Source organism: Myotis daubentonii, chromosome 1 (genome assembly GCF_963259705.1).
Source record: "Myotis daubentonii chromosome 1, mMyoDau2.1, whole genome shotgun sequence".
In the NCBI taxonomy this organism is placed as follows: domain Eukaryota; kingdom Metazoa; phylum Chordata; class Mammalia; order Chiroptera; family Vespertilionidae; genus Myotis; species Myotis daubentonii.
The window spans coordinates 234,087,400-234,098,006 of NC_081840.1; positions in this window are offsets into that span (position 1 = coordinate 234,087,400).

Here is a 10,607-nt window from a genome sequence, read left to right on the forward strand (position 1 = left end):
ATCTTCTGTCCGTGGTGCTGAAATGTTAGCTAATGTCCTGTGAATGTAATGAAGAATTGTACCCCAAAAAACACAACCAGCCCTGACCGGTTTGGCACAGTGGATAGAGCGTTGGGCTGTGGACTGCAGGGTCCCAGGTTCGATTCCAGTCAAGGACATGTACCTTGGTTGCGGGCACATACCCAGTGGGGAGTGTGCAGGAGGCAGCTGATGGATGTTTCTCTCTCACTCACTATCCCTCTCCCTTTCTCTCTGTAAAAAAATCAATAAAATATATTTTTTAAAAAATACAGACAAACCAACAAACAAAGACCACAGAAAACCCTAGAAAATCATCGAGGCTGTCCAGGGTGCAATTATTCCCCCCTCCCCCCCTCTGCCTGGTTGTACTGAAGTCACGGGTCTGGATTTTGCACCCCTTCCGGTCCCAGCCCTGCAAAGGGAGGCTTTGGCTGCTGCAGTGACATGGGGAAGCTGTGCGTTCACGAATTCAGTCCGTAACCTAGAGGCTGCCATTATTGAAGCCGTCAGTCCTGGGGAGGCCGCCATTAATAAGGCAGCCAGTACCGGACAGGTCACCTTTCCTGAGGCAGCCAGTAAGCCGGCGGCCATTGTGATTGTGGCAGCCAGTCCCTTGGATGACACCATTATGGAGGCAGCCAGTCCGTACAGTGAGGTGTAGAGGTATCGGGAGAAGGTGTTATTCCCGCTCGACTCAGCGGCCCCTGGAGTGGCCTCCTTTACTGAGGCAGCCAGTAGCCTGGAGGCTGCAATGATTGATGCAATCAGAAGCCTAGAGGTGGGTCTTACTGAGGCAGTCCTTCCCCTTTAGGCTGCTCTTATTGATGGCACCTCCAGATGCAGGGTTATCATGGGAATGTGCTAGTTAGTACCACGAGAAAAAAAAATCAATTAAAGTTTTTTGTTGAAACACAGTGATTTTTTCAAAACTATTTTTTTTATTGATTTCAGAGATGAAGGGACAGGGAGGGAGGGAGGGAGAGATGGAAACATCAATTATGAGTGAGAATCATGGATCAGTTGCCTCCTTACCCCCTCCCCCCCTGTGGAGTGAGCTCACAACCAGGGCATGTGTCCTGATTGGGAATCGAACCAGGGACCTTTCAGTTTGCAGGCCATCGTTCTACCCATTGAACCACAGCGGCCAGGGTTACAGTGTGTTTTTTAGAAATATATATTTATCCTATTTCATAAGGGAAGAGAGAAACGCGAATGATGAGTGATCATCCTAGATTGGCTGCCTTTTGCAAGAAGAAAGATGGACACGTGTTCTCATCTGCTAAGCGGAAGGAATAGATCCTTGTCAGTGTTGCTCACTGGTTAGACTTTTGGATGCCTAGGGAAGGGTCGCTGGTGGGATTCCTGGTCCAGAGCACATACCTGGGATACGTGTTTCTTCGCCTGCCCCGGTCTGGGCTCCTGTGGGAGCCAAAGATCCATGTGTCTCTTGCATATTCATGTTTGCTTGCTTGTTTCCTCTCTCTTCTCCCCCTCCCTCCCTTCCACGTTGTCTAAGAAAGTGAACGTGAAAAACATCTCTTTTGTAAAGAATTAATGAAAACATACACATGAAAAAAGTACAAAGAAGGAAAAGATTTGGAGGGTGTGAAAAAGCAGCATACCCCTAAAGAAAGGCACCATGATGAGCAGAGCATTCAGCTCCGCTGATGTTTTTCAATGCAATGTGTCTATAAGATAAAAATAAAATGTCTGAGTGTCCCTCAGCTGGCAAGCTCCTGACACAACACGACGAGGCCACTGTAGTGCAGTCCTTGCAGGGTCTCCCAAGCCACCACGTTAGGGGCGAGGCTTTAGGCGGGGAGGCCGGGAGGAGCAGGGGAAAGCGAGGTGTGAAGGAGGTGGGGAATGGACAGAGGAGGGTCCTGCATGTGCTCCCCTCTACTGCCTTGTGTCACTGCTCCCAGAATCACCCCCACTGAGAAGATGCGAGCAGACTCACCCAGTGTCGGTGACCGAGGACATACAGACTGAGGGACACATAGACCAAGGGACACAGAGGCCGAGGGACAGACAGATAATCGAGGCCGCAGTGGCCTGGAGAGGTGACATCCGGGAACCTGTGGCCACTGTGCTGGTTCCTTGTATCCTCCTGGAGGTACCTTCTCAGAGGTTTTTGACTCCAGAACCCTGGATTCCATTTCCACACACAGCCCCTACTTCATGGTGACTCTGCCCAAGACCCAAGACCCCTTTGTACATCCATTCACACAGCAGTTGTTTGGAAAGTGATCTCAAACTTATTTTATGTGGTTATGATATGTATGAAAAATAAATCATAGCCAGCAGTTATCTGTGTGATGTATTATACACACATTGTATTTTAGAAAATGACATTTCTCGTACAAAGTTGCCTTCCTAAGTGTAATTAAATGAGCATGTTAAAAACTTTGTAAGTGTGAATGTTTTACTTGGGAAATGTTTAGCAGCTTGGTAAGTATTCGTGTGTATTGCTGCCCAAGGAACTGTTGGGGGTCATGTGTTGTCACCAAAGCAGAATGTTTGCTCGATGACTGGTCCCCTTGTAGAGACAGCCTGCATGGTTTACTTTCATTCTATGTTATGAAGCAATAGGCAGAAGGTAGAAGTAGGCTTGTACTGATGCCACAGCTCCCACCTTCTGTGATGATGGAAACAGGCCTGATGCTCCAAGCAGCATGAGAACACCAGCAAGGTAAAGGCTCTCATCCCCCTGGCATGTAATCTACCCAGCCAGGGCCGCATTGTCTTTGTAGAAATGGGTCATCCAAACAGCAACACACAGCCCAGCAAGCGAGGCTCAATGACTGAGTGTTGACCTATGAACCCAGAAGTGCCCTTGATTCCTGGTAAGGGGACGCATATCACCTGATTGTTTCTCTTTGTGTCCCTGTCCCTGTGTGTCTCAGATCAAGAAGAACAGATTTAAAATAAAACTGGAAACTGAAATCTCCTCCTACCCTTCCCCCAAAAGGTATCAGATTTTACTGAGAACACCCACCACTTGTCTTCCTTAGTCATCGTGAGAATTCCAGTTCGTGAATGTTCACAGTATCTCACTTTAAAACCTGTGTGCACATCTACACCCAAACAGCGGAGCATCCCATCCTGGAGAATTTTCCATGTCCTTGCAAAGGAAGGGAGATGTCTCACACTGGAAATGGAAAGAAATGGCAGAAAAAGCTGGGCATGAAGATCAAGGCTAATCATTGCAACCTGGAAAAGGTATATTCAACAAATCAAGGCGTGACAATTAAAACCAGATCCTTCCTGTTTGTGGAGGTTTGGGCACGGGGACACCAACATTTTTAATGTGAATGAGGACTGGATTGTGCAAAGCTTTCCTTCACCCCCTGAGAGATACTCATCAGAGGTGCTGGGCCACTTGGAAATGTGTGGTGTTTCAATGCGAGGCTGAGGGTGGGGAGGTTGCCCCTCCTGACCTGGGTGAGAGAGCCCACCTCCCAATGTGCACAGGGCCCCTGCTTGAGCGTCATCAGCTCCATGACTCCAGGCTGGCTCCTCCTGAGTCCGCTGAGACCCACAGAAAACAACATCCCAACTGGCAGATTTCCCCTGGTCCCGAGGTGTTGTGTCAGGATTGGGTTGATGTGGGAAAAGGCGAGTGTGAAGATGTGGCTCAATGGTTGGTTCTGAGAGTTTGAGGTCACCCACCCAAGCCCTCAATCATTGTAGGGAGAGAGGTTTCCATTCTTCACATGGAAATGCCATCCTTTTTTAAATGACTCCCTTTGTATGAGTGTTCCACGTCATAATTGATGCAATTTCCTTTCCCATCTAAAAAGAAACCTACAGAAGCAGCTGGTTTGAAGAATTGCGACGCTGGGATCAGTTCTAAGACAGCTGTGGGGAATGCTGAAGCACCCAACAGAGTAGAGAGGGTGACCATGTGGCTCAGGGGACGTTGTAAAAAGATGTTTTTCTTTAAGAGCAGGTGAGCTGGGAGGCGGTGAGTGGATTTCCCGTTTCTTCCACACCCTCCAAAGGTGGTTGTCTTGTCTCAGTGCCCAGTGAGTGCCATGAGATCCTGGGTGAGAGGGAAGTGTCCACAAACTTTGGTCCTCCATTTGGACTTGGCTCCCCCTGGTTTGGAAGCAGGCCCAGGTCTTTGCACCTGGATTTATGTCAGCACCACAGACAGACAGAGAGACAAGGGCTCTCGTCGAGGTTCCTGATGAGGAAGTTTCCTAATAGTCTAACGTTCTTGTCAATATGTCCATTCCAAGGGGCATGTGCCCATTCTGAATGACTGTTTTAGAGACAGAAAGACCCAATGTTGTTCTTGTACCCATTTTTCTATCATCTATTTGCAAAACGGAGTGAAAAGAAGAAGAGCTAGGATGCCCCCATGTTCTGATTGTGAAAGATGTGTTGTCTGTCATCAGTTCATTTCACACACAGTTAGTGACTTTGTTCTGGATGGAACTGTGCCGGAGTGAGAAAGTTCATGAATGAACAAGCACTGGTTCCTGCTTCTAAAAGTTCCGTTTAGGACGGGCAATGGCCTGTAGCAAGTGCTGCCAAGAGGCACAGGAGAACATGTGTATTTGTAGTCCAGGTGGCTGGGAAGGGTTTGAAATGGCCACTTGAAAAAGTGAATGGAAGGAATAGCCGGTGTTTGTCAATGATAGAGCATGAGGTTGCCAGAAGAACTCCTCAGCACTCTCTAGTTAAAGAAGACAGCAAGGGACATATTAGGCAGGGAGGGTGCTCACTGACTTTCAAGGCCACGTCAGTGCAGTGGTGTGCGGTGAATCCCTTGTCAGTGCTGGGAGGCCAGTGTTGCAGACCCAGAGCCTTAACTTCATTTGGTCCAGGGATGGCATCATGGCTGCCCTGGCCAGCATCGCTGAAATGGTGGGTCTGTTATGCCCAGATTTCAGGATCCCCAAAAGACCACACCAGGGAGCCAGCCGAGTCCGATGCAAAAGCAGAGAGTCTTTTATTCAAACCCAGGCTTGGCTCCCCTACCCTCCTTACTGACACAGCAGCAAGTGGCAGAGAGAGGCCCAGCCCTGTGGGGAGAGAGGTTTTATAGTAAGGGAAGGAGAGAGGACTGTGGGCCCTGCCGATTGGCCAGGCGCAAGTCGGTATCTTGTTACGCAGGACGTGGTCGTATCTATGGCAAGCACTTCCCTTGATTGTCATTGGTTAGTTTAAAGAAGTCCTGGGTGTGGCTAGCAGAGGCTTGGGCTTCCAGGAAGAAGCCTTGCCGAGCACATGGCTGCTGCCCAAAAATGGAGGACCCGGGGTAAGATGGAGGGCATAGTCCTCGCCCTTTCAGGGTGTAGTTTTTGGTCACAGTCAAGTGGCTTTAGCTGGAAGGTCAGCACCAGGCCCAGAGGCACAAGGTGTTGTTCCTTGAATGGCCCAGCGAAGCTTTCCTTTGATTCCCAAAGGAAGGAATGATCAAGAAATGGTGAGTGAAGCCGTCTGACATTTAAAATACCAAGTCTGCCATTTCCCCCCTCTTCCATGTTCTCGGATCTGTAGGTTCATGTGGCGCCTCACGGGACCCGCACTCATGCCCTTGTCCTCCTGTCGGGCCCCCACGCTTCCCTTGTGGTCGTCAGAGTGTGCTTTTTTGCTGCTCTTTAGATCTTGTTGTCATTTTCATTTTGTGAATTGTTTGCCATGGAAGTCTAGAAAACACTGAGATCTTATGTATTTATTGATCTACATATCTCTCTTTCTCCTTTTGCCTGTTGCAGCCTTTGAAGAAGATGTTGGAGAGAGCTTGCAAGTTCCAGAATCTTTTAAAAAAAATATATGTTATTGATTTTTTACTTAGATCAGTGGTTCTCAATCTTCTGGCCTTTTAAATACAGTTCCTCATGTTGTGACCCAACCATCAAAATATTTTTGTTGCTACTTCATCACTTTCATGCTGCTACCGTTATGAATGGTAATGTAAACATCTGATATGCAGGATGGTCTTAGGCAACCCCTGTGAAAGGGTTGCTGGACCACTAAAGGGGTCACGACTCACAGGTTGAGAACCGCTGACTTAGAGGAAGGGAGAGGGATAGAGACAGAGAGTCAGAAACAGGGATGAGAGAGAAACATCGATCAGCTGTCTCCTGCACACCCCCTACTGGGGATGGGCCCTCAACCAAGGTACATGCCCCTGAGGGCTCAGCGGTTAGAGTGCTGGCAGGTGTGAGGCTCAGAGTGAGGTGAGTGGCTCGTGCAGGATATGAGTAGACCCCCCCCCCCCCCATGTGTGATGCGGGAGGTGCCACAGTGTCTTGGAGGAGTGGCGGGGCCCAGGTGAGGCTGCTCAGGCTTGGCTCCCCTTTTTTGCTTCGACTGTTATTTCTCAGGCAGGAGCCACAGCCACCCACCCCTCCGTCTGTCCTGTGTCTTGTGTGCTGAGCCCTTTTGTGTGTCCCATTCCCCAGGTGAAGTGAACGTTGTCCTAAAAATGATGTGTTTTAGTGTAAGCACATGGCCCTGTGACTGGTATTGGGGCCGTAATCCCAGGTTCGGGTGTTTGTGGGGTTTTGCTGTGTCTTCCCCATGGTCTGTGAAATTAGTGAAGATGGGGGGGGGGATTTGTTGCTATTTTAAGCTTGGAAGTTTGCAAAGACTACAGACTGAGCCTCTGGGTGTCAAAGTTTTCTTGACCTTTCCAAAGGTGTGAAGAAAGAGGAGCACAGCTTTTGCACTTTGCATGTTGGTGTGAAACTGTTGTTTAAGTGAAGAATGAACCTGTAGTTTCCCCCCAATTTTTCCTTAGATAAGATATGTCCATGTCGATACCTGTTCTTAGGAGGGGAATGTGATCTTAAGACTGTCAAGAGGAGCCTATGGAGCACCCCCAGCTGTCCATGTACTTGTTTTTTCCTCTTTTTAAAAATTGTCTAACTTGCCAAGTGTGCTGTTTTTGTAACGATTTTCCCTCTTCCCCATTTTCTAAAATGTTTCTATTCTGATGGTACACAATCCATCCATTGTGTATGCTGAGGAAGATGTCTCCTTAGATCCTTTTTGTCGACATGCCTCGTAAAAGAAGTTGTTTTCGGACCAGGACACACAGTAGGTGACAGATCTCTGGGAACCAGGATGGATTTTTCCCAATTGGAGAGGCGGGCGGACATCCGTGAGCCTTTGCCGCGGGTCCAGCTTTCAGGAGCGTGTGATGCAGGTGAAGAGCAGCATGTGGAGCGCAGCTTGGCCAGCAGGGGGAGCCCAGACCTCGCTGAGGAGGAATGTTTGTGTGTGTCTTTGTGATGGAGAGATGGGCTTGTCGTCCATGCCCGATGTGAGGGTCCTGAGTGGGCATTGAGGGCAGAGGTGCCCCTTGGCAGCGGGTGTATGAAAGCGGGGGGGGGGGGGATCCCGTGGCTACGTCGTTTTTGTACTGGAACCCGTGTTTTTTCCCGCCGGAACGGCAGAATGAATTCCCGGACGGAAAGTGTTGTAGTGAGTGTGGAGCTGTGTTGAAGACGAAGTGCAGACTTCCAGGTAGGGCGGGTGAAAAGGGTCCCAGTGGGTTCCTTTCCGTATGGCCTGTCGAGGGTGCAGATGGTGGTGCCTGCTAGTCCCTGTGCGGGTCCATATTCCCCTTGGAGTTGGTTCATCGAGTAAGTCCTGGGCTCCAAGGTTGACCGTCCCAAGGGCCTTGTGAGGTTGTCCCCCCCCCCTGTTCCCTCTGGGCTTTCTTCTTTTGCACCTGAATGCAGGGCTTCCCTGTCTTTCTTTTGTAAATCCTGACCTTTGTGGGCTATTTGCATTTTGTTTGTGTTATGCAAATGCAAGTGTTGATGCTCCCTGGTGTTATGGAGATGTGAGCACCCCTGGCTTGGTTGTGTTGTGGCCTTGTCCCTTCTTCTAGTGTGTGTGCCTGCCTTTTTTTCATGGACCCCAATTCTCCCAAATGCCTAAGGCTGGCTCTACCTCTCCCTGAAATTGCTGCTTGACTGTGACCGAGTCCCAGCTGAGATGGTGCTAAGGAAAAAAGGTGTGTTGCCATTTGTCATGTTCCCTGAGGCACGTGGTCCCTCTGTCCATTGTGTTGTGTATTTTTTTGCTCTCCCCAGGTAAGTGTGTTGGAACAGAGGCCAGCAGTCCCCAATGTTGTGAGGAGCCGGTTTTGTGGAGGGTTTGCTTGTAGCTGGCAATGCAACTGTGTGATGTGTGAGATGGCAGAGGCTTGGTGTGTGAGTCCCCGAGAAAATGATGGTATTCCCATGTGAAGAATGTGAAGCTCTTTTCCTGGAAGGATGGATGGCTTTGGGAGGTGAGGTCCCTCATCCATGTGAGGAGGGTGGTCTCCCTCCCTCCCTCCCTCCCTCCCTCCCTCCCTCCCTCCCTCCCTCCCTCCCGCTGTGCCCCTGTGGCCGTGCAGGCTTGATTTTGTGAGCCCATGCCTCCCCAGGTACCTCTCATGGGGTGGGCGGTGGATGTAAGCTTTGTGGAATGAATTGGTCGCTGCCATTGGAAAAGCTGGCATCCCCCATGGTCACCCCCCCCTTCCCTCAGGATGTGGTTAGAATCCCAGTATTGAGTCTTGAGCTGGAGTCCGTGATGGCCTGGAAGTGCATTGAAGACTTTGCAGTAGGAGGAAGCAGATGGGATGTTTGTGGTCTGTTGATTCCTGGATGTGTTGAATGTGCCGTTTCCAAGTTCGCATGAGTCACTGCGGGAAGTGGTGCGCGGTGGCCTCAGCAACGGACCAGGCCGAATGCCCCCCATAAGGATGGCCTGAGAGGCCAACCCTTGAATTGCAAAGGAGTTTCTAGTGGTTCGTCATGTCCTCAGGCAATATGCTCCCTGAGAAAGATGCATTTGCATGTGGATGCAGGCTTTTGTTCTTTTGTGTCTGAGCTGAGGTAGCTGTGAAATATCTTTGTCCCTTCGAAGTTTTGTTTGTCCGTCCCCCTGAGGGCTTAGCCCTGGACCCATGGCTTGGAGCATAACTCCCTGTATTGTGTGAATGGTTAAGCCTGAAGTGTCCTGCAGCCACCTCACTGTATTTATTCATTTCTTTGCCGAAACCCAGAGGTTTTGTCCACTTTGCTTTGTCCCTCCTACCCCACCTCTCAGGCATGCCTGGATTTGAATTCATGCACTTAGGTGTCCTCCTGTGATGTTCAATGTCTAAAACAAGGTCCTTAGAAAGGAGAGAGCAAGGGCAGCATCGGGGTGCAAAGTAGTTGAGACGAGTTGTCAGGATTTGGAAGGAGGAAGTGCCTGTGGGTATTTGAAAGGGTCCTAATGTTGCTGGGAGGGAGGGAGGGAGGGAGGGAGGGAGGGAGGGAGGCAGGCAGGAAGGCAGGAAGGGGCGGAGTAGGTTTATGTAGGACCAAGGTAAGGTTTGTGGTGCAGAAGGTATGTGTTTGGGGCGTGATTGTGTATTTGGACCCGCTGAGGCCTCTCGTTGGATCCGCAGACAGAGGGTCACTTTGCTTCCAACACCCTTTGCCCCTGAATGTTCCTGTGCATGTGCTTGAGATGTGTCCCTGGTTTTGTTGTGGTTGTGTGTTTTGCATCGTCCTTGTATGTATTTATAGCAGAACGGTCCTCTGAGATAGGTTTTGTGGTAAGATTGTTTCGTGGAGTGTGTGGTTTGTGTTTGTTGGTTGATCCAGTTTTCATTGTCATGCATCTGGGAACCCTAAGGCGTTCCTTTATGTTGTGAGGGTAGAGGCGCTGTGGTGGTGGAGGTGAGAGGTGGGCTGTGTTTGAAGGGAGTTGTCCCGTGTGCTCCCGAGGCCAAGCTGTGGTAGTCCGTGAGATGAGAAGTGTTAGGTTAGGTGGCTCAGGAGGCGGCGCAAGAAATAGAGTCCAGTGAATCAGAAAAGAAAGGAAAGGAAAAGGTTTATTCTGCGTCCCCGGGAGACCCACGTACCCCCAGGACAGGGCACGTGGATTCATGCCAACAGGGAGGGGGCGCTTTTTTTATACTGCAGTTGGGTGAGGGGCGGGGACATGAGCTGAGGAATTCTCTGCCGCAGGGGGTATTCAGAAGAAGTCCCTATCTGTGTGGGGGTATGTGGATTCAGGGAGAGGAAGCTGGTATCTGTGTCTGGCACGTTGATCTGTGAGAAATCCCAGGGGAAGTCCATTGTCTCATCACATGTCTCTGATCCTGGGCTCTCTCCGACCTAACAAGAAGGTCCTTGAGGCAAGCAGTGAGGCGAATGTCAGTGTAAGTGGGAGCATGGAAGTGGTAGGGCCTGGTGGTGCGACCTGAGGTGTGGTCGGGGGCTCAGTGAGTGGGCTATGAGGGGAGCTCGGTCCGTTTTCAGGTCCAGCCAGGCTGAGTGCTATGAGCCAGTGAGAGGTGCTGGCCAAGTGTTTTCTGTTATGCCCAGATTTCAAGATCCCCAAGGAAACCACACCAGGGAACCAGCCAGTCCAATGCAAAAGCAGAGGGTCTCCTATACAAGCTCGCTTGGTCCCCCCCTTGTCTCCATTACTGGGTGCAAGAGAGAGCCCCGAATCCCAAGAGAACAAAGAATTTATAGGGCTCGGGGTGGGGGGGGGGAGGGTTGGGGCAGGGTGCAGCTAGGGTCTGGTTACACAAAGACAGGGGGGGTGGCCAGCATACTTTTGGCCTTGGG